The 24,012-nt window shown below is 42.4% G+C and overlaps 1 pseudogene; it reads left to right on the top strand.

Moving 5' to 3' along the window:
* Nucleotides 1-2,224: 2,224 nt before the first annotated feature.
* LOC124556762 lies at nt 2,225-2,342 on the top strand (annotated as a pseudogene).
* The last annotated feature ends 21,670 nt before the right edge of the window (nt 2,343-24,012 follow it).

Here is a 24,012-nt window from a genome sequence, read left to right on the forward strand (position 1 = left end):
ACTGTAAATCGTTGCTTTTGTTGTGGTCTTCAGTCCTGAGACTGGTTTGATGCAGCTCTCCATGCTACTGTATCCTGTGCAAGCTTCTTCATCTCCCAGTACTTACTGCAACCTACATCCTTCTGAATCTGCTTAGTGTATTCATCTCTTGGTCTCCCTCTACGATTTTTACCCTCCACGCTGCCCTCCAATGCTAAATTTGTGATCCCTTGATGCCTCAAAACATGTCCTACCAACCGGTCCCTTCTTTTTGTCAAGTTGTACCACAAACTCGTCTTCTCCCCAATTCTATTCAATACCTCCTCTTTAGTTATGTGATCTACCCATCTAATTTTCACCATTCTTCTGTAGCATCACATTTCGAAAGCTTCTATTCTCTTCTTGTCCAAACTATTTATCGTCCATGTTTCACTTCCATACATGGCTACACTCCATACAAATACTTTCAGAAACGACTTCCCGACACTTAAATCTATAGTCGATGTTAACAAATTTCTCCTCTTCAGAAACGATTTCCTTGCCATTGCCAGTCTACATTTTATATCCTATCTACTTCGACCATCATCAGTTATTTTACTCCCTAAATAGCAAAACTCCTTTACTACTTTAAGTGTCTCATTTCCTATTCTAATTCCCTCAGCATCACCCGATTTAATTTGACTACATTCCATTATCCTCGTTTTGCTTCTGTTGATGTTCATCTTATATCCTTCTTTCAAGACACTGTCCATTCCGTTCCGTTATGTTCGGCTAATTGGAAACTATTTGCAACCATTCGTTCCCAAACAACTATGTCAGCAGGCCACAGATGTTCGCGATTGGTTTGGAGCTCATTCTGGATAATTCGAGCGAATGATTTGGCCGGCGAAATCGTCCGACATGAATTCCGTCTAACATTTATGGGACGAACCGGAGACGTCAGTTCGTGCACAACTTTCTGTGCCGACAACACTTTCGCAATTGTGGATGGCTGTAGAGGCAGTATGGCTCATTTCTGCAGGGGACTTCCAACGACTTTTTGAGTTCAAGTCAGTCGAGTTTCTGTGAGATACAACAGATTACTAAGAGGAATCTCATGACTGAAGCATCAGCGTACGTCTCACTCGGTTGTGGGTGGCTGGGAACAAAATATTTCTTATCAGGAATCGCTCTAATAAACACTGTACACATTCGTAAATATTGCGGGCAACAGTGATTCTTGAGTGCCATGTTGACGCTCGCAGCACGCACACACACACATACATACACACACACACACACACACACACACACACACACACACACACACACACACACCGGTGGTGTCATCCTCAGTTCCAAACTGATACTATATATTATTCAGTTCTGCACATCTAGGGTAGAACACCAGTGACAGTTGTAACTCATTATGAGGAAATAATAAATGGGATCGACACTTAAAATTTCTTAGGTGTCCACACTGATGAGAATTTGAACTGGAAAGGCACATTTTGTAACTATTAAAACAACGTAGTTCAGCCACATTTGCATTCAGAGTCATTGTATATCTTGGGGAGAGACAAATCAGAAAGTTGGCAAATTTTGGATGTTTTCATTCAATAATGTCATATGGAATACTGTTCTGAGGTAACTCGTCTTTTAGAAAGAAAGTCTTAATTGGTCGAAAACGCAGGCTGTACGAATAATATGTGATGTTCAGCCACGATCATCTTGTAGACGTCTATTTAAGAAGGTGGACATTCTGACTACTGCTTCGCAGTGTACTAATTCCCTCATGGCAAAAATGGCTCTGAGCACTATGGGACTCAACTGCCGAACTAGAACTAGTTAACTTAGAACTAGTTAAAGCTAACTAACCTAAGGACATCACAAACATCCATGCCCGAGGCAGGATTCGAACCTGCGACCGTAGCGGTCTTGCGGTTCCTGACTGCAGCGCCTTTAACCGCACGGCCACTTCGGCCGGCCAATTCCCTCATGAAGTTTGTAGTAAATAATCAACTAAAGATCAAAAGGAACAATGATTTACGCAATAACAATACCGAAAGGAAAAATGACATTCATCACTCCACGTTAAGGTTGTCTGTAGCACAAAAAGGGATGCACAACGCTAAGGCAAAAATTTTTGATCACTTAACCAGAATTTGACAGACAGCACAGTAAAATTTTAAAACCAACTGGAAAAATACTCCTACACAACTCCTGATATTCTGTAGAAGAATTATTATTATTTTAATGCATGAAAGGCAACGGTCTTGCCGCTGTGGATACACCGGTTCCCGTCAGGTCACCGAAGTTAAGCGCTGTCGGGCATGGCAGACACTTGGATGGGTGACCATCTGGGCCGCCATGAGCTGTTCCCATTTTTCGGGCTACACTCAGCCTCTTGAAGCCAATTGAGGTCCTACTCGACCGAAGAGTAGCGGCTCCGGTCACAGAAAACCATCTTAAGGTGCGGGAGAGCGGTGTGCTGACCACACGCCCCTCCTATCCGCATCCTCAGCTGAGGATGACACGGAGGTCGGATGGTCCCGACGGGCCACTTGTGGCCTGAAGACGGAGTGCATGTGTGAAAGCCCGCTTCTGTATATTAAAAAATAAATACACAAAATGAAATAAAAGTAAAATAAAATGAAATACACTTACAAATGTTCAGCATGTAGCCACATTTACAAGTTAATTTACATCCACATCATTACGATTTAACTGGCAAAATGTCTGCTTCGATAGCTGAGTGGTCAGCGCGGCAGAATGTCATGCAAAGGAGCCCGGTTTCGATTCCCGGCTGGGTCGGAGATTTTCTCGGCACAGAGACTGCGTGTTGTGTCGTATTCATTATCATCTCATCTCCATCGACGCACAAATCGCCGAAGTGGCATCAATTAAAAAGACTTGCACCAGGCGACAGGTCAACCCAACGGGAGGCCCTATCCACACGATATTTATATATTTAACGTGCAAAATGATCCACTGAACGCGAAACAAGCCATCTAACTAGACTAATAGCAGGCGACAATGTGTTGGACGTCCACTCGTTATCACGGAGTCCAGGCACGAGTCCTGCCCACCCCGTACAGCAAGATAGGTGGCGACTTGTGGCAGACTCGGGGACGAAGTTGAATGTTGGGGGCGCCAAAGAGTTTCTGAGCTCATCGTTCGGTGCACACGGTGCTCTGCGGCAGACGACCCATATGTATCTCCATGTTGACTTAAATTACGGTTGTAGTGAAAACGAGAGATCGTTGAAACGAGACCACGAGTCAAGATCGGAAGATTCACTACTGTTATTAAGTTAGGTCGACGGTCGAGCCTTTATGCACCATGCTGCACCATGCTCTGAACAGGCGCCGTACTTCGGACGTAGCCCGGTGAAGGCGATAACATGCAACGGAGACATTCAGGCACATTCATACCGGCTGCAAAGGGACCTGTGGCTGTTGTCGAAGGCACCGCGACAGCTGTAGATTGCTTGAACATTACTCCGAACCATCTGCATCCCCTCATGCTCGATGTCTTCCTTGACGGCGCTGGCGTCCTCCAGCAGGTTAACTACCCGAGTCACAAGGCCGGAAGCATGGTTCAAATGGTTCAAATGGCTCTGAGCACTATGGGACTTAACATCTGAGGTCATCAGCCCCCAGAACTTAGAACTATTGAAACCTAACTAACCTAAGGACATCACACACGTCCATACACGACGCAGGACGCGTAGTGAAAGCATTATTGTGGCCAAGATAGACACGAAGCCCACGCCTACTACAGTAGTACAAGTTTATATGCCAACTAGCTCTGCAGATGATGAAGAAATTGATGAAATGTATGATGAGATAAAAGAAATTATTCAGGTAGTGAAGGGAGACGAAAATTTAATAGTCATGGGTGACTGGAATTCGACAGTAGGAAAAGGAAGAGAAGGAAACGTAGTAGGTGAATATGGATTGGGGCTAAGAAATGAAAGAGGAAGCCGCCTGGTAGAATTTTTCACAGAGCATTACTTAATCATAGCTAACACTTGGTTCAAGAATCATAAAAGAAGGTTGTATACATGGAAGAACCCTGCAGATACTAAAAGGTTTCAGACAGATTATATAATGGTAAGACAGAGATTTAGGAACCAGGTTTTAAATTGTAAGACATTTCCAGGGGCAGATGCGGACTCTAACCACAATCTGTTGGTTATGAACTGTAGATTAAAACTGAAGAAACCGCAAAAAGGTGGGATTTTTAGGAGATGGGACCTGGATAAACTGAAAGAACCAGAGGTTGTACAGAGTTTCAGGGAGAGCATAAGGGAACATTTTACAGGAATGGGGGAAAGAAATACAGTAGAAGAAGAATGGATAGCTTTGAGGAATGAAATAGGGAAGGTAGCAGAGGATCAAGTAGGTAAAAAGTCGAGGGCTAGTAGAAATCCTTGGGTAACAGAAGAGATACTGAATTTAATTGATGAAACGAGAAAATACAAAAATGCAGTACGTGAAGCAGGCAAAAAGGAATACAAACGTCTCAAAAATGAGATCGACAGGAAGTGCAAAATGGCTAAGCAGGGATGGCTAGAGGACAAATGTAAGAATGTAGAGGCTTATCTCACGAGGGGTAAGATAGATACTGCCTACAGGAAAATTAAAGAGACCTTTGGAGAAAAGAGAACCACTTGTATGAATATCAAGAGCTCAGATGGAAACCCAGTTCTAAGCAAAGAATGGAAAGCAGAAAGGTGGACGGAGTATATAGAGGGTCTATACAGGGGTGATGTTCTTGAGGACAATATCATGGAAATGGAAGAGGATGTAGATGAAGATGAAATGTGAGATATGATACTGCGTGAATTGTTTGACGGAGCACTGAAAGACCTAAGTCGAAACAAGGCCCCGGGAGTAGACAACATTCCATTAGAACTACTGACGGCCTTGGGAGCGCCAGTCCTGACAAAACTCTACCATCTGGTGAGCAAGATGTATGAGACAGGCGAAATTCCCTCAGACTTCAAGAAGAATATAATAATTCTAATCCCAAAGAAAGTAGGTGATGACAGATGTGAAAATTACCGAACTATCAGTTTAATAAGACACAGCTGCAAAAAACTAACGCTAATTCTTTACAGACGAATGAAAAAACTGGTAGAAGCCGACCTCGGGAAAGATCAGTTTGGATTCCGTAGAAATGTTGGAACACGTGAGGCAATACTGATCCTACGACATATCTTAGAAGAAAGATTAAGGAAAAGCAAACCTACGATTCTAGCATTTGTAGACTTAGAGAAAGCTTTTGACAATGTTGACTGGAATACTCTCTTTCAAATTCTGAAGGTGGCAGGGGTAAAATACAGGGAGCGAAAGGCTATTTACAATTTGTACAGAAACCAGATGGCAGTTGTAAGAGTCGAGGGGCATGAAAGGGAAGCAGTGGTTGGGAAGGGAGTGAGACAGGGTTGTAGCCTCTCCCCGATGCTATTCAATCTGTATATTGAGCAAGCAGTAAAGGAAACGAAAGAAAAGTTCGGAGTAGGTATTAAAATCCATGGAGAAAAAATAAAATTTTGAGGTTCACCGATGACATTGTAATTCTGTCAGAGACAGCAAAGGACTTGGAAGAGCAGTTTAACGGAATGGACCGTGTCTTGAAAGGAGGGTATAAGATGAACATCAACAAAAACAAAACAAGGGTAATGGAATGTAGTCGAATTAAGTTGGGTGATGCTGAGGGACTTAGATTAGGAAATGAGACACTTAAAGTATTAAAGGAGTTTTGCTATTTGGGGAGCAAAATAACTGATGATGGTCGAAGTAGAAAGGATATAAAATGTAGACTGGCAATGGCAAGGAAAGCGTTTCTGAAGAAGAGAAATTTGTTAACATCGAGTATAGATTTAAGTGTTAGGAAGTCGTTTCTGAAAGTATTTGTATGGAGTGTAGCCATGTATGGTAGTGAAACGTGGAAGATAAATAGTTTAGACAAGAAGAGAATAGAAGCTTTCGAAATGTGCTGCAGAAGAATGCTGAAGATTAGACGGGTAGATCACAAAACTAATGAGGAGGTATTGAACAGAATTGGGGGGAAGAGGAGTTTGTGGCACAACTTGACTAGAAGAAGGGATCGCTTGGTAGGACATGTTCTGAGGCATCAAGGGATCACCAATTTAGTACTGGAGGTCAGCGTGGAGAGTAAAACCCGTAGAGGGAGACCAAGAGATGAGTACACTGAGCAGATTCAGAAGGATGTAGGCTGCAGTAGGTGCTGGGAGATGAGGAAGCTTGCACAGGATAGAGTAGCATGGAGAGCTGCATCAAACCAGTCTCTGGACTGAAGACCATAACAACAACAACAACGCATTTCTCACTTTTTCGATCTTTTGTGTCAACGTCACGACTCTAATTCGTTACATACAGAAACTTTGCCATATGTCTTTCTTGCATTCGCAGCGCCTTTATAACCACCTGGCTCAACTTTAATCTTTGCCACACAGAATCACTGCTGAACTGCGCTCCAAAGGTCAGCCGATATGCTGCAAAACACATTTGTCATACTTGTTTATATATATAACATATTTGTCATGTTTGTTTATATAAAAAGTATGACAAATCTGTTATATATATATATAAGCAGCATATCGGCCGACCTTTGGAGCGCAGTTCAGCAATGATTCTGTGTGACAAAGATTAAACTTGTACCAGTTTGGTTATAATGGCGCTGTGTGTGTGTGTGTGTGTGCGTGTGTGTGTGTGTGTGTAGTCTGCGCGTATGTGTAAATGTGAATGAATGATCTATGTCTGGTGTAATTGTTACGTGTTGTATGAAAGCGTCTTTCTTAAACAGATAATGGTTAATTATTTTTAACACAGATGTTCTTACAATGTTTTAAACTGCTGTAAAAATGTTAGCACAGTTTTATTACAGTCAAGACTTCGGTATGCTAAGTAACTGAGTATAATTATTTCTTTTTATTGAAGTTACGTTATCGTGGAGCTACGTCAAAGTGAAAACATGTGAACATGATCTCTTTTTGTCTCAGGAGTTGAAAATTTAGGGTTAGGATGTATGTATATCTATTAGTAGCACACTCATTTGTTAATTTTAATAGCATGAAGCATATTTAGTTATAGCTTTCTCTGTAATGGTACCTGTGTGAAAAATAACGTACTCGACATTTGTGACCCAATACAGAAATATTTGCATCAGAAAAGAAAATAATGACGAAGACACTTAATTGCTTTCGCGAATGCGTAAACTGAATAAGTTATGTCAATAATATCTGTCAAAATTAGTTGTACCGATCATAATGGTGGACAATAATAGGGTAAGATCATAAACTATAAAACTTTTAATAACTGCAGGAAAGAACACAAATCTTCAATAAATAAAAGATGGTTTCAATGGTAACAAGCGATATTTAGTATTTCGAAAATGATTTCGATAAATTAAAAATTACTACACGTATTACAGACCTCGTAATACGGAACGTAGGAAGAGTGCTTCTTGCTATATCCGCGGTACTACTTGGAAAGGTACAATGTCTGCTCTTTTATCAGACAAATGAAAATTAACAGAGTATATGTTGTCTTCTTTAATCATTGCCTAGGTAGGTGATAAGGCGTGCAGATCGTCTTTGTCCTTCTCACTCGATGGCGCTTCACATGGAAAAATATTAATGTTTTTTATATGTTACAGAAAAATATTAGCAACGGCCTTGCTGCAGTGGATACATCAGTTCCCGTGAGATCACCGAAGGTAAGCGCTGTTGGGCGTGGCCGGAACTTGTATGGGTGACCATCCAGCCGCCATGCGCTGTTGCCATTTTTCGGGGGTGCACTCAGCTTCGTGATGCCAATTGAGGAGCTACTCGACCGAATAGTAGCGGCTTCGGACAAGAATACCATCATAACGACCGGGAAAGCAGTGTGCTGACCCCACGCTCCTCCTATTCGCATCCTCCTCTGAGGATGACACGGCGGTCGGATGGTCCCGGTAGCCCACTCGAGGCCCGAAGACGGAGTGCTTTTACGGAAAAATATTAGAGTCTTTTTTTTTTCAAGTATATTCACTTTTTTCGTGTTCTTCCCAAAGGCTGCAAACGATTGTCAGCATCCGGTTTTGTGCAGCTTCCAGGACTCCAGCTACGTGAAAACGAAACATTTGTACACATTATGAGACTATTGTCAATATTAATAACACCTGGAAACAAGTAAAGTTATGTATTAGTTTCTGTTATTCCAATGTGCACTTCACAATTTGCATCATATCTCACATTTCGTCGTAACATCTACGCAGTCCATATACTGCTTTCTCTTTTCTCGTAAACACGTCTCGAACATTTTTCGTGAACACTGAATACAATTCCTTTATTTAATGTCACCGAGATTTGGTCTGTTTGTCTAGTGCACAACTGTGAGTTACAAAACTCATACATTCATACAATGTAGGCTTTCACAGCCAGTGTTGTCTTCAGATGAAACTTCCGGCCTGAGAGGCCGTGGTCGATGTATAAAATTTCTACCTAACGTTTCGTCTCCATCTGCGGGAGACATCTTCTGAGGTCGTCCGGCTCCTGCGACTGAGGCTCCAGGTACTCTCGCATTTATAAAGCGCATAAATGGCACCACCATTCGTCACGTGATGCCGACGATCTTTGCAAAGCGTCATCATTCGCGATTAAGGGTAATCGATTGTCATTCTGCTGGCGTAATGCCGACATCCACCTTTTATCCCACTTTAAAACTTCCTCTTTTCTATTAAAATTATTATGGTGTTTGTGAATCTCTTTTGTTTCTCTATACATGCGCGCATGATATTGGGATGTTCGTGTTAGAATGCTTGTCTCATTAAATTTAATTTCGTGGTTTCCATCTCGAAAAACATGCTCAGCTACGGCCGATTTTTCGATGTGTCCTAAGCGGCAGTTTCTTTTATGTTCGGCTGAGCGGGTTCTTTTCGTTCTTTCACTTTCTTCAACGTTTTTTTTTTCACTTTCACTTTCTTTCACGTTCTTCAACACTTCTTTTCGTTCTTCAAATATATACTTGTCCACAGCTGCACGGAATTTTGTATACCCCAGGTGTTGCTAGGGGGTGTCGGGCGTCTTTCGCAGTTCTTAAATATTCATTAATCTTCTTGGTGGGTCTGAAGATTGTTTCGATCCCATACTTGGCCAGAACTTTCCCGATACTGTCCGTGACTTTATTAATGAACGGTAGGAAAACTTTTCCAGTAGCTGACCGCTGTTGCTCTGGACTTCTGTCTTCCTTTCTTCTTTGATGGAGGGCTCGATCAATTTCCTTGCTGGTATATCCGTTTTTCATGAAGGCTCACCGTAAGTGATTTAGTTCATCTTGCAGGTAAGCCGGCTAGCAGATTTTGTTGGCTCTTTCCACCAAGGTTTCCATGACACCTCTTTTATGCCTAGGATGATGATTTGATTCCTAGTGAAGCTATTGATCCGTGCGAGTGTTCTTTCTATATACCTTGTGGCCCAGACTCCCATCCACTCGTTTAATTACCGACACATCTAGGAAATTGAGTTGACCGTTGCTCTATTTCTCCATCATAAACTGTATCTTCGGGTTAATATTGTTCAGATGCCCCAAGAAGACATCCAGCTCTTCTTCACCATGAGTCCACACTACAAATGTGTCATCAACATAGCGGTATCATTTAGCTGGCTTTTTACTAGCAGTCTGCAGCGCTCGCTGTTCGAAGATTTCCATAAATAAATTGGTAACAGTTGGGCTGAGAGGGCTTCCCATCGCCACCCCGTCGATCTGTTCGTAAAACTCGTTGTTGTACTAGAAATAAGTTGTCGCCAGGCAGTGTTTAAATAAAGCCACTATGTCAGTCGGAAAAATATCTGCTAGGGGAACTCGGGGAAGAAAGGGATAGCGGGGCACGATGGGAAATTGCTCTTTTCTAGACTGGACAGTGCTGCAACGTGTTGTATGGGCATGTAACTATTTCTCCAAATGGAAGGGAAGTGAGGACAGCCATTTTGATTTAGTTTGAAGTGTAAGATCTGAGTGAATTGTTGTCCGTCACGTTACCGCTTGCGTTGTTCTAATGTTTGGTGAATTTCAACGAAAGGTAAGCTGTTAACTGTTAATTGTATACCCTAAAATATCACATTTCCTTAAAGTGCATTGCATTTGTTATACTTTAGTTATTTAATGCGTTTAAATACGTCAGTTATTACACTCGATAAAAGTTGTTAACCTCAAAAGTGCTCTTGGGGCGGAACGGGACGGGGCAGAATGGGATAGTGTGCCGTTCTGCCCCGTCATACTTTGATGCAAGCAGAAAGCAAACCCAGCCTGGATGTTCATGGATGCCAGACACTTCCAACCAGCTATGTTCGCCGAACAAATCAGCTTTCCAGATATCGCCTGAGACTGTCATTCCAATCCCACTAATCTGTCAAAATACTCTGCGGAATACAAGACAAAAAGGAAAAACCGTCGTATTAACAGATTCTCCTTACAAGAATGAACTGCAGAATGCTGTCGCACGTAAAGTAGGCCTACAGAAAGGAGGAGGGTGCACATATATGAACAATGTCAGGACAGGGACGTCAGGTGCAATGCAACTTAAGGCAAAAATATCAAACTGTACACCCAAAAAAAACCAAAACAGAGGACATCAAAGACCTTAAGAAAAATAAAAGGAAGAAGATGATGGAGAAGAGAGCTGAGTGTAATGTAGGGACTTCTACTCCGTTTCTAATGAGGGCTGGGTCGCATGCCAGAGGTGTTTCAAGTGGGCATACAATTCATGTGCTGGCATAGACAGTGAAGATGAAGAGGAAATACTCATTTGTGCCTATTGTCGAAAGGACTAGTAGTTAGTGGTATGGTGGTTATTAAGCATTGTACATTTTTCAGAATGGCATTAGACTATTTCCTTATTTTGAAGAATCACTTTTTAATTGTTTAAATTATACATTCCTTAGTCTGAATTGCCTTTTACACAACATTTTGTCATAGTTTAATGTGATATTCGTAATTCAAATTAAACGTTTATGCAGTAATTTAACAAAAATTAACCTTATCCCATTCTGCCCCGTTGGTGGAGCGGAACGGGAACTATGCAAGACTTTCTTTGAAAAATTGTAAAAAATGCAAAATGTATTGTTTTAAGTGATTTTAAAATAAGGTACATTAGGTTACACTACAAAGTGTTTTTTATATCTTTAAAAAGTGTTTCCTTGTGTTCCCTTATTGTATACAAATTGTTAAACATTAAGTATCCCGTTCCGCCCCGAGTTCCTCTATATATGAAAAAGCTTCGTTTACAGGCACCATGGTAAACAATTACACTACATCGAAGCTCACAAGAATATTACTTGGGATGCCGTTCATCTCCCTCAGTTTTTCAATAAAATGCGCCGAGTTTTTAATGTAACTGTCTGTTCTGCCAATGTATGGTTGCAGCAAGCAGGCGAGATATCTTGGCCACCTCTTGTGTTGGAGATCCTATAGCACTCACAATCGGTCTCATGGGGACCTGTGGTTTATGTACCTTTGGGAGTCCATATAGTCTGGGTGGATAAGCTTCCGTTTTGCAGAGTTGTTTTTTATTATCCAAAGAAAGAGAAGATTGTTTTACCAGTTGATTTCTATTTGCCAAAATTTTGGTTGTGGGATCCTTCTGAAGCTTTTTATGCATAGTCCAGAATATTACGCCAAGTCAAACCACTTACCAGCAATTTGTTTCAAGCGGAACGGAGGGCACTGAGGGAGATCGATGCGGATAAGAGCATTATTGTACTTGAGCTGTTAAAGGAGATGCTACGGTTTTGCTGAACACCGAAGATTATCACAAGAAGATTGCTGACCTTCTGGATCACATTACCTAAGTATTTGCAGGCTAATAATTATACCTATTAGGATTAGTATGTTTGTAGGTTGGTTAGTACTCCCAAGTACATGGATGAGGATGATGATGATGATGTTTGATTTGTGGGGTGCTCAACTGCGCGGTCATCAGCGCCCGTACAAAGTCCCAATTTTCACGCAGTCCAATTTTTTCACAGTCTAGTCTAGCCACTGTTACGATGATCGTGAGGATGAAATGATGAGGTCAACACAAGCACCCAGTTCCCGGCAGAGAAAAATCCCCAACTCGGTCGCGAATCGAACCCGGGACCCCATGATCCAGAGGCAACAACGCTAGCCACTAGATCACGAGCTGCGGACTAAGTACATGGAGCAATAGCTAATCATTTACGTTTATTTTCCCCTGGGCAGTAGGTCAGATGTTGGAGTGTGAACGCATGGGCGTTAAACGATTTGTCTATGCTGTTAGACGTAGTCCACTTCGTGGTGCAGTTACGATCGTGCAGAAAAGATTTGGTAGTAAATTATGAGACGTGTTTGTAGGAAGACTGTTAGACTCAGAGAAAAAACAACTATGGGGAGGTTTACTATCTTTTGGTTCAAAAAATCGATTCCTTTTAAATTGCATTTTTGGATCCATAAACGTGTTTAGAATCTACCCCTGAAACGGTTTTTCCGAATACGGAACGGAAATGTTTGCTATTCGCGGTTGAACAAAAAAATGCACCTGCCTGAAATCGCCCTTTTTCACGCGCCAGTTTTTTTCTTTCGGAGGACGCGTTATTGTACCGGTGCTTGGGAGGAAACACACAAAATTCAAACGAAAGTTTGAACGCGTGTGTTTGGAAGTTAGCCCCCAAGCATTTGCATTCTGGTGCGAAGACTGTGGAGATTGCGACTTTCCTGGCAGTGAACAGCTTCAACGAAGGGTATTCAGCAATTCTGAAGACCATGACAAAGATGGACGTCACCCTGGGACTCTATTCGACGCAATTCGCCAAGCATTCGGACGACCACCGGATTTGAGCGGCCGAAAACCGCTTGTCACCGGCCGTACGACCGACCCTGGAGCAGCGCAGGATGGCCCAGATCGAGCAGAACGCCCTCTATGAGGAAGAGAAAGGTCTAGTTTATGGACATGGAATAGCAGATTGAACTTACGTTGGATAATATTGCATTTATATGTAGTCAAAACTTCAAACGCGTTTTCTCGAAATGCCTTTTTTTTTTTTATCGCGAAGTATGATAACTTCAAATCTGCCTAACCGATTAGCATGATTCTTTGCTAACTAAATTGTCTAGGAGTTGTACCACTTTTATTCCGAGCCATCAACTATACATATTTTTACTTGGCCGACGAAGTCGAAAAATCGGTGAAAAAGACCCTATTTATTTTCAAATGGCCGCCATTTTGTTCCCTATGGTCCAAATAACTTAAGCGAGGTATAACTCCTAAAGAATCTTATATACTTCACTAACGTCAGCTCAATTTTGATTTCAGACGAGCCGGCTGACCTGTGACATACCACGCGTGGAGGTCTACATCGATATTTTGTTTCGTTCTGACGGCACTACGGCCTTTGATCTTCGACATTTCCGGTCGAAGAAATTCCAGTTTGCAGAGGACATATCAGTAAATACTTTGATCAAATTTTACATTGATATCTATAACACATCCCGAGAAAAAAATTATCAAAGAACTTGCTTTTTTCGGGCCAAAGATAGTAAACCTCCCCTTAATGTACTGATGTGGGCACATATTACGCCAGCAATGACAACAATATCACCACTTGTGCCCCTAGCACTCCGTATACACTTAGCATGGATTGCATCACATTCGTTCACTCTTTTCAGCACTTTCTAAAAATAAAGCTCGTTCAATAATTTTCTTATCCAGTTGTCACTCCTGTCTTATTCCCCTTCGTTCTGTCTCTGTTGTCTTGTGACGTTTCCGACGGTGCCTGGGGCCTGTGACGTCTCCCACGACATAGCGGTTGCGACGTCTTGGCATCGCTCTTTCTGCTTGCTGTCGATTGCACCACCTGTGTTCATAATGTTTTATACGCACACCACAGGTTAATTATTCATCGGTTAATCAAATGTGAAGTGACACCGAGAATCCGCAGATGTGGCCACCTCATGTACTAAACAAGAACGAAAGTCGCATTGGACGTTTGCTTATCGAGCCCAGCTCCGGACAAGTCGTGCGTCCACTGCACGTCCCGTCAGGAGCGGCAGCAGTCACGCGTGGCCGTAATTGGGCATCGTTGCTGTTGCGCAGGCAGCTCTGTCACCGTTAACGACGTGTTTCATTAGTCCACGGGACGCCCGAAAAAATCGCAGCGAGCCTCTGATTAAACAGGGCTGTAACGCACAAAGTCCGGACGCGAGCCACTCTCAAATATCATTCGTTATGTTGGCGTTCAGTGTGCATCCTGTAGTGTTACTGTGTGTGTTTTTTCCCCCCTCTCGTTTTTCGCTCTCCGTCCGAGCACAGCGTTCGGGTTACAAGAAGCGGAAAGAGACCGCGTCGGCCTGCGGTGGCTGGGCGCCGGTGTTGTGTTGCCGGCGGTGGCTCCAGCGGGCGCCCGGGGAGTGACAGTTGGGCCGTATTAATTACTTAACTAATTAATTAATCAGGTAGGCAAATCTGACGGCTGCAGGAGGGATGAGCCGGCGGGCTGGCGGCTGACGCGGGCCCAGGCCGGACGCGCAGGGGCGCCGCGCTGCGGGGGCGGGGGTGGGGTGGGAGTGCGTCACCGTCCCCAGGGGCGCGGGTTCGGGCCTCCCTCCCGCGGGACCGCTGCTGCCGCCGCGGCGGCCTGACAGCTCACGTCGCTAGCGTCCTGTCGACCACCTCACTAGGTATTTAAACGATGGAAAATCCAGGATGGTATGCAACAGCATTATGAAAAGGAAAGTTGCTACTCACTATTTAGCGGAGATGCTGAGTCGCAGATAAGCACAACAAAAAGACTGTCAGACTGGATGGCTGGATGATTTGGGGGAAGGGACCAACCAGCGAGGTCATAAGTCCCATCGGATTAGGGAAGGATGGGGAAGGAAGTCAGTCGTGCCTTTTGAAAGGAACCATCCCGGGATTTGCCTGAAGCGATTTAGGGAAATCACGGAAAACCTAATTCAGGATGGAGAGACGTGGGATTTGAACCGTCGTCCTCCTGAATGCAAGTCCAGTGTGCTAACCACTGCGCCACTTCGCTCGGTAAGACTTTCACATATGAAGCTTTAGGTCAGTAAGGCCTTCGTCAACAATATACGGCAGACACAAACACATGCATACTCACGCAAATGCAACTCACACACAAAACTGCAGTCTCAGGCAACAGTGGTCACGCTGCCAATGTGGCCTGAGACATGTCTGCTCCAAGAAACTGTGACGGAAATGCGATGTCTCATTACCCCAGCAGCACATTTATACCCTTCTCTGCAGCTACCTCGTGCGTCACCTTGCGGCGTTATCGAGAAGCAGGAAAACAACGCCTTCCATGTTAAGTTCCTCAGTGGTCAACAGGAAAGGTCGCATTGGACAACGCCGCTTCAAAGGACGAACGCGATATGAGAACATATATGTTTCTCAAAAACTATTGGCCTAAATATTATGATATACACGTATTTGAAACCGTTTTTAAAGCCCATCATGTTACGCTAAAATTTAACATAGGGTTCAATATTTAAAAAACCAAAGATGACCTCATATCTCTGTAATAAAAAATAGCACAAACATGAAATGTGATTTATTCGAGTAGCCCCTGTCCCTGCAACTCACTGTCCAAGCGGCATCTTTGTATCTATTACGGTTGGGGAGATACGAGTGGTATCATGACTTAGCTGCCTCACCGTGTATAGAGCAGAACCTGCAATCAAGAACTTGATATCCTTCTCGTTCTACGGAAGTCCGTTGTCCACCTCGGTAGTTGCGCAGTCGGCGTGGCAGATTTCCAAGCGAAGGAACCCGGGTTCGGTTCCCAGCCAAATGGGAGATATACGCTGTTCACGGTCTGATTGTTGTGTTGTCCTCACTTTCGTACCACCGTAAGTGACATTCCAATGTTGAGCTCACTGAATGAGTATCTCCAAAAAGTCAATAAACTGAAAAAATATTCTGAGGCTCGCCTTGAGGTGCGTGTAAACACGAGCGACTTTTTCATGTGTTTTTAGTGCATGCTTTGTCGTAACCTCAAGAAGTGTGTAGACGGGCACTTGAGCATTGCATGAGTTGGAAGACCAAGGGAGGTTCCTGTCTTTCTTAATAGGTTGTGGGCCTCCTATTCACGAAGTTCTACTTCCATGTATACAAGGTGTACAGTAATTACCACCGAAAACTGACATGGATGAAAGTGCACAATAACAGAAGGAAATACTTTTCAGTAATCATGGGTCTGCAAAAGAGCCATCTGCTACATATGTCCGAATTGTCATTACAAGCTGCCACTGACTTTATTATCAAATATCGTTACACTTAGTAGAAATTTACTTGAAATATAAGCTTTTGTAATTAAGACCCCATTTAACTGATCAAACTTACCGATGGTGGTATACATTAACGAGAAATGCAATACTATTTCAGCACATTAAATGTTACGGGTTACTGTAAACAGTTCCTCGTCTGTTCCTACTCTCTGAATCCCCTTCAATCTCTGTAACGCTTGCATCCTGCTACCAAAATAGTCCAGGAGATCCGGTACGCCCTCCTCAGCTTACAGAGGAAAAAATAAAAGGCCGTACATTTTACGGTTTTACACGTTACAGCACATTGTTCCATATTCCTAACAAAATTTCTTTTAAGCAATATCACAAGAATAACAATAATAGTTTAATACTGGTAAAAAATTAACACAATTTGAGGAAAAGAAAACTGGAAGAATTAGTTTATTTTAGAAGAAGCTAGCAGATATTACGAGAGGTGCTGCATGCAAATTCGTAAGCGTGTATGTTTCAGCTGTATTTGAGCGTAGTTGCACGCTTTACATTTCCAAAAATGAATTTACTGAAAAGAAGTTGAAAACCATGAGTACATGGACCGACGTCCCTGTATCATCATACACGTACACAGCATCGGCGAGTACTTAAAAGAATACAGTTGCAGTTCTCTGTGGCAGATGGAACGGCCGTAAGAGAGCATTAGTATACGATGTTGCGTGAGAATCCCCATATCTATACGACTAAAAGGCCAAGTTTCCCATCCGTCAGACACTCACGATGTACGCGGCATCAAATGCACTTATGTCAGACCGTAGATTACAGACTTTCCCAGAACGATTTACGCTCAAGTTGGTGAGGCCAAGGTGACTACTAAAACCAGCCAAAAAAAAAGAAGACGTTATAAATCCAGATCATTAAATCCATGAAACAGATTCAGACAAATGATGAAATGACAAATCGAATGATCACAATCACTGATCGATTACATGTACATCAAGCGAGAACATCACATTAATACGCTAATCTCTTCCGGTAAATCAACTATGTGAGAAGTTCTGAAACTACCAATGTGTTGTGGGACGGTTAGACTGTCATACAGTTATGTCCGAATAGTTACGTGATCACCATAAATTACTTTTATTAAAAAAAATCGATGTTTGAATGATCGTTAGGAAGAGATCTGTACATTAAAATTTTGTTTGTGGCCCACATGGACGCGGTGGAGATGTTTATCTCTGTGTATTTGCATTGGCTCCACGTGAAGAGGGCAACATTCATGCTAAAAAGTTCTCACTCCCGCCATAAAGACGTAACACTGTTAGGCCAGCATAGCTACGCTGTAGGGTTGGTTGTGCATACAATGTTTCTAGTCATGGAGGCGCAGTACCCGAGTTGTAAAACTTCTGGAGACACCACAGACTTCCTTACTCATTCGGTACGCACACTCACACACTCATTTGCTTTGTCTCATATGTTCGATTCGTTTTTCATCAATGTGTACATAAGTGCTTCTGTCTGTCGCCATGCTAGCTGACAGCACGTTCCGACTTCCTTTACCTTGTAGTCACACTTGCGAGGTCCAAGCTTACTGTTTATTCCGTCGCAACGGGAGAATATGGCAACAACGACGCTTACGTAAGAGCACACAAGTCAGGCGTCGAAGCGACGTTCCGCTGCCCACATTCGTGCTTTCAGTGTACAGGCATGCGCAACCGTCTAAGCCGCCACCTGCAACGAATCCCTACAACTCTAATCACTAGTCAACAACTCCCTTTCCACCCCTGTACAGTTATCCCCAGAGCGAATTTTAAATTAGAACCTTGTCATCTGTTTCTTGCACAAACATGGTAGATAATCGGTCTGCTGCCATCCTGTTGTACCGTTTCTAATACGCAGTAGGCATTAGTAAGTGAACTTCTATATCTTTCTAATACTGTTTCTGTCCAAATTGTATGCCGTGTGTGACAGGACAGTTTCCACTAACAATCCGTCATGGTGAATTAGTGACTACAGAAAGGTAAGGCTGCCTCAACATTCGTTCGTATTAAGGGATACATTCAAAGTAAGTTGCAATTCTACTAAGTGTCCTTGTCTGTAGCCGTCCCGCCTGCCTCACTGTAATCCTATTGATTTCACGGCTAGATATAAGGCAGCATGCTACTGGCTGTGGGCAGGAAACCAATCTAAGAGCCAGCAAGGAATGGGGTCCAATACTAAATACAGTTGTATCACTGGAAATTACACGAATGGAAACGGGACTGAGACGCATCAGATGTCGGTTATAGAGAGTGTGAAATCTTTGCAGACCATCAGGGGAAGAGTAAAGATAAATTGTATTAACTCCAGTCGGGAAATGATTCATTTTCTTACGCGACATCATCCATACCCAATATACCTGCACAGGATTAAGAGGTGGATTACAAGCGTACGTGACGGTCGTCCATACGGCATTCCGGACATGTAGCCTTTAGACTGTTCCGTTTAGGTTGTTAGGTCAGGGATCAACACCAACAGGAACAATATAGTTTACTATAAAGAAATATAGAATGAAGTTGATGCGTGAGCGAACCAAATTTCATTGATGAGTTGAAATGGTACCGCGCAAAAGCGGACTTGGCAGTGTGGAGCGTGTGGGAGAAATGCCGGATAGTTCCAGTCACCGTATTATCACCACGAGAAGCAGACGCATGAAAGCAAATTACGGTTATACAGTCGACATCTGAACGACCATGCCAACCGCCGAAACTTTCTTTGGATATGACTCAGGAGGGGTCTTGATTTTCAGCTGCAGGCATTCTACTAGACGCAGACACAAATAAAGACTCCAGCAAAGAACACTCACCTAATCTTCTTGAAATGGATGGAAAATTACTTAAAACATGTACCTACAGTGAACTCTGCATATTCTTTTAATTCAAAGATCTGAAAGTATCACTCTTAATTATACTTTTCTGTATAGTTAGTAACAGAAAATAAAATTTCAGTAGTGGTATAATGTATATAGAATACTACCAGACACAGTGGACTCTAATAGACTTGATTATTACGAAGTCACATTTGATAAGGAACGTCTGGTGTAGTAGTTTAGGAATAGTTTGTAGTTTAGCTTTAGGAGTGGTGAAACTGGAATCATTCTGAGACATCGACTTATTAGTAGGAATAATATAGTAGTAGTAGATGAAAATTACATTTTATTGCTTTTGTTTAACATTTATGTTAAAAATTGATATGTAGATTGAACGCTAATTAATTTGTTTCGTATTTGGCGTATTCGGTGGTGAAAAAGAGTTCAAATTTGTACAATCATCTGCACGTCTGCCATTGTAAACTAGGCGGCGGGTCGTCGTAATGTAAAAAATTACTAAATAAAATGTCCCAGTTTAATCATATAGCAACAAACGCAATGAGACCAGAAATACGATGCTACCACGGTCATGCTGACTGGAGAATTTTGGTTGAGGTAGGAAATTACTTGTCTGCGACAAGGGAAGGATTTGACAGTTAGGGAACGACTACAGCAAAGATTGACTATATGGCATCTGTTGCCTAGGCTATGCTCAATTGTTATGGCCTGTTAAGGTGATATGCCGAATTATTCCATTCACAGGAACGACAGAAGTGTCGTCTGTCCATTATTTCTGCTACGATCAATTCAGGTGATCATTCTCCAGCTACGTATCTTTTTATGATTGGAAAATCCATACCATTTGTGCTTATGACTCATAATTCTGTTATTTTTCTGTAGTAGTTGGTCATGCTTATTTCCTGTACGACCTAACTGCTAAACGACCAAAAGAACTTGATTGTAAGATAGCTATTATCAAAAAGATGTCAACACAACAAATATAATTATGGCTCACACACGTCCTAAGTAGGAGAACACGAAACGTTTTAAAATAATTATTTTGTCAGTCACAGTTACAAACTGTCACAGTTTTCGGTTTCTCTCAAGATTATATGTCATATATTAGAAGGGAAAATTTGTTTTAAATACTTACTAGTGAGTGGAAGCTGTTATAAAAGTGATGAATGTTTTACACTAATCGTAGCAGAATAATCAGCGGAACAGTATTTCTAACAGAAATAGAAATTAATTCCGCTTTACTGATGGTGCAGCATACGCTAAAATATTATACAATCATGAATATTGATCCAGATCGTGCGTCATATCATATGCCCTTCTGCCTCAAATATTTACATTACTGTGCTGAAATCTGCTATTTACAGAGCTCTCGACCGCTTAACGATACATTCTGTTAGCAAATTAACTGGTGTTATTTCTCTCTGGGCCCTTCGCCTGAAGCACTAATTGATTTACGAATTACGCGCTGTGCATCTGTTAAAAATTGGCAATAATGTGGTGCTGGTAGACCTAATATTTTTGTCACAAAATGAAATTTATATGTGGCAAAGGGATATCCTGATTTGAGTTTCGCTCAGAGCTACCCAAACAGGACTCTCCGTAACTTGTATCCTTATGGAGACTATCCCAGCCTATTCGGACCACCACCTCTGCCAAACCATCACTGGAAAAGGAACTCGAATCTGACAATCCAATTTCTGGGAGAAGCTCTTATTGCCGTGTCTCTATTTTAGCCACAGCTTCAGGGATTATACTGAGGTGTCACATTTATACTTGTTAGTAGTGTAAACACTATGGAGGAAATTCGTCGTGAACGTAAACATAAATACAGGTTACTAATAACTATGAATTCGGTTGAAAGAGTCTGGGATCGGATCGCCCTAATGGAAGGACTGGGGTCCCCACATAAACGCTTTAGCGTTCATCATCATTACTACATAACTTACGTTTATTAAAGTCAAACAAGTTTTAAAAACAGTCAAGAGTGAATCTGACCTAGCAGACCTTATAAAATGACTTTTAAACAGCTGCCACTAATTATGCGACACCATCCACTAACAATACACCAAAACTAAGGAACTTTAAAAACAATTAGCTACAGTTAGCAAAATTCACTGAGCAGTTTATTTCATTAAATGCCCTTTGAAAGGCTGCCATTAATAATGAACAAACTGTCACTCAGTAGAGAGCAAAAGTACAGAACCTTAAAAAGCAATTAACGATCAGAGAATAAACAGCTACAGTTAGCCAAATTTCACTGATCAGATAGTAATAAAATGGTTTTTAAACAGTTGCTAGTAATTATGAACCCACTGTCATTCAGTAGACAGCAATATACAGAATTTAAAAACAATTAACAATCATAGAATAAGCAGCTACAATTAGCCAATATTCACTGATCAGATTTTAAGCAAATGACTATTAAACAGCTACTACTAATTATGAATGGTATTGTACAAACCTCACCGGGCTGGTGGGGGGGGGGGGGGGAGGGCGGAGAGGAGAGAAGAGCGAGAGGTAAGGAGACATGTGGAAGTTACTTAACTTGGACTGAATGCCCGCCGTCCTTTTAGTCATTAAGCCTGCAAGAGACCAGACTGCTTTCACTAGCGTCAAACATGCCAAATAGCCTCCAAGTCACAGTTTTCCAAAATGTCGTGCCCATTCGCATAAATGGCTTCGCAGGGTAGACGATAACTGATGGTCAAAACCAGGCTCGGTGCCTCCGCAGGGGTCAATTCACTCTCGTGTACCATCCAGAACTCCAAATCTCTCCTGCTCTCGGCTGCCTCGTTCTGCACACCACACTCTCGCTGCCCAAAATCTTCCTGCTTTAGGCTTTTATCCCCATCGATGGTGCCACTAGCTTACCTCCAAAATTATCAAGATAAAGACTGTCGACGAAGGGCGAAATTGGTAGAACACTGGATCCGTACGGCTCAAGACCTCCCACTGATCATAAATGCTCCGCTGGGGTTCTGCACCAAAGGGCAGAAGCTAAAGTTAGAACTAGCCACCCTCCTTAAATTGACTAAAATGTACTCTAGAGATCATTACGGACCAAGATATTGACGGACTCAGAAATTTGAAGGTTTTACAGGTGCCTACAAAGAGGTGAGCGAGTTTATTACAGGGGTTGCTGCAGCCTTTGCCTTGTCTCTGTCTCTGACCTTCCCCTTGAACTCACACCTCCTACATATATGTCTACGAGCCTGACACCAATGCTTGAGCTCTCTATTATGCCTCACTCTCCCCCAGTTGGGTTGGATGGCTTGGGAGGTGACTCGCCCAGGCAGCGTCAATGGTCCAAAAATATCTGAAGGGAGATATATTTGGGTAGGGCAGGATTAATGAGGCCAGAGTTACCTTATTGGTCTCATGTGGAGCAGTATTAAAAGCAAGATTCAACCACGGAATAGAAAGATCCCAGAGCTTGGGAACCTAGCATGAAATGTTATCAGTGTGGCCTTCAAATTCCTATTCATGTGTTCAGCAAAGGACGGCTGTGAGTAGTAAGAGCACTGGTAACATGCCCAACACCATTATCGAAACATAATCTGCGGAATTCCCTAGATGTAAATGGCCGAACATTATCGCTTACGAGGTTGCTCGAGGCCCGAAGACGGCAAATAATTTGGTAATATGCTGTACAGATTGACGACTAGTAACCCTGCGGCTGGGAGTAAACCAGCTAAAACGCCAACCCTCGTCCACCACCACCAAGATGTAACGGTTCCTCTCCCCCCTCCCCTTCCTCTAGGTATGTGGGTGGAATCCTACATAGTCCACAAAGAGATGATCCATGGGTCTGCTCTAACGAGTAGACTCGTGAAGACGTTTCTATGAGTTAAAATTGGGGTTCTCCAAAAATGTTCAAATGTGTGTGAAATCTTATGGGACTTAACTACTAAGGTCATCTGTCCCTAAGCTTACACACAACTTAACCTAAATTATCCTAAGGACAAACACACACACCCATGCCCGAGGCGGAACTCGAACCTCCGCCGGGGCCAGCCGCACAGTCCATGACTGCAGCACCCCCTTCCCCCCCTCCTTAAAGCTCTGTATGGGGTAAGTATGGCAAACTTGCCAGTGGCCGCCATTTTGGGCCCACTGCGCCTCTGGTGATACATTGACTTCTGCAGCATATTTAGCCATGTATATTAAACAGGTGCACTCAACTGTCTGGTGCACTGCAAAAAAGTGATGGTTGGCTTCAAACGGAACATGTCCGATATTTAGCAACAGAAAATCTCAACAAATTGAAGCTAAATAAGTTGTCGCAAGTATGAAACACTGTTTCTTCCCTGCTATCCTTTATTGATAGCGAAAGCACATTTTGCATTTCTTGTTGCGGTATCGAGTTTGAACACCTGTTTTCGTAATTAGCGTTAAATTGATCCTATCCAAATAGTCAGCACGACAAAGGGGAACCAATATTAGATAGCAAGTGCAAGGAAAAATCCATCGCCATTATAAAGCTCTAAATCGACTTACTTCTTGTTCCTGCTACTCGGTACTACGAAAATTCACCCAATGTCTCTTTTGTTATACGAAACAAAGCATTGTATTCAGACATATATGCGCGACACCTTTGTAAATAGAACTGATAAACGTGCCTATATGATTACGCATGCTTTATATTTTTGTCAGATCTATCCCATAAAATTTTGTCTGCAAATTGTTCTATAACGTTAGGGAATGATTACGAAAGTATAAGAGGATACAATATTTTTGTGTTCGAATAAAACTAGGCCTACGATCAGAATTAGGCCTAGGAAACATTAACAACTGTATTTGTCTTGATACACAATGGTGATTGGCTGTCACGTTGCAACTGTAATAACAGTCTCCTGGTAACGTTAATGGTTCACGAATGAAAAGTCGCAGGTTTGGTACTTAAATAGT

Source organism: Schistocerca americana, chromosome 1, assembly GCF_021461395.2.
Source record: "Schistocerca americana isolate TAMUIC-IGC-003095 chromosome 1, iqSchAmer2.1, whole genome shotgun sequence".
Taxonomy (NCBI): domain Eukaryota; kingdom Metazoa; phylum Arthropoda; class Insecta; order Orthoptera; family Acrididae; genus Schistocerca; species Schistocerca americana.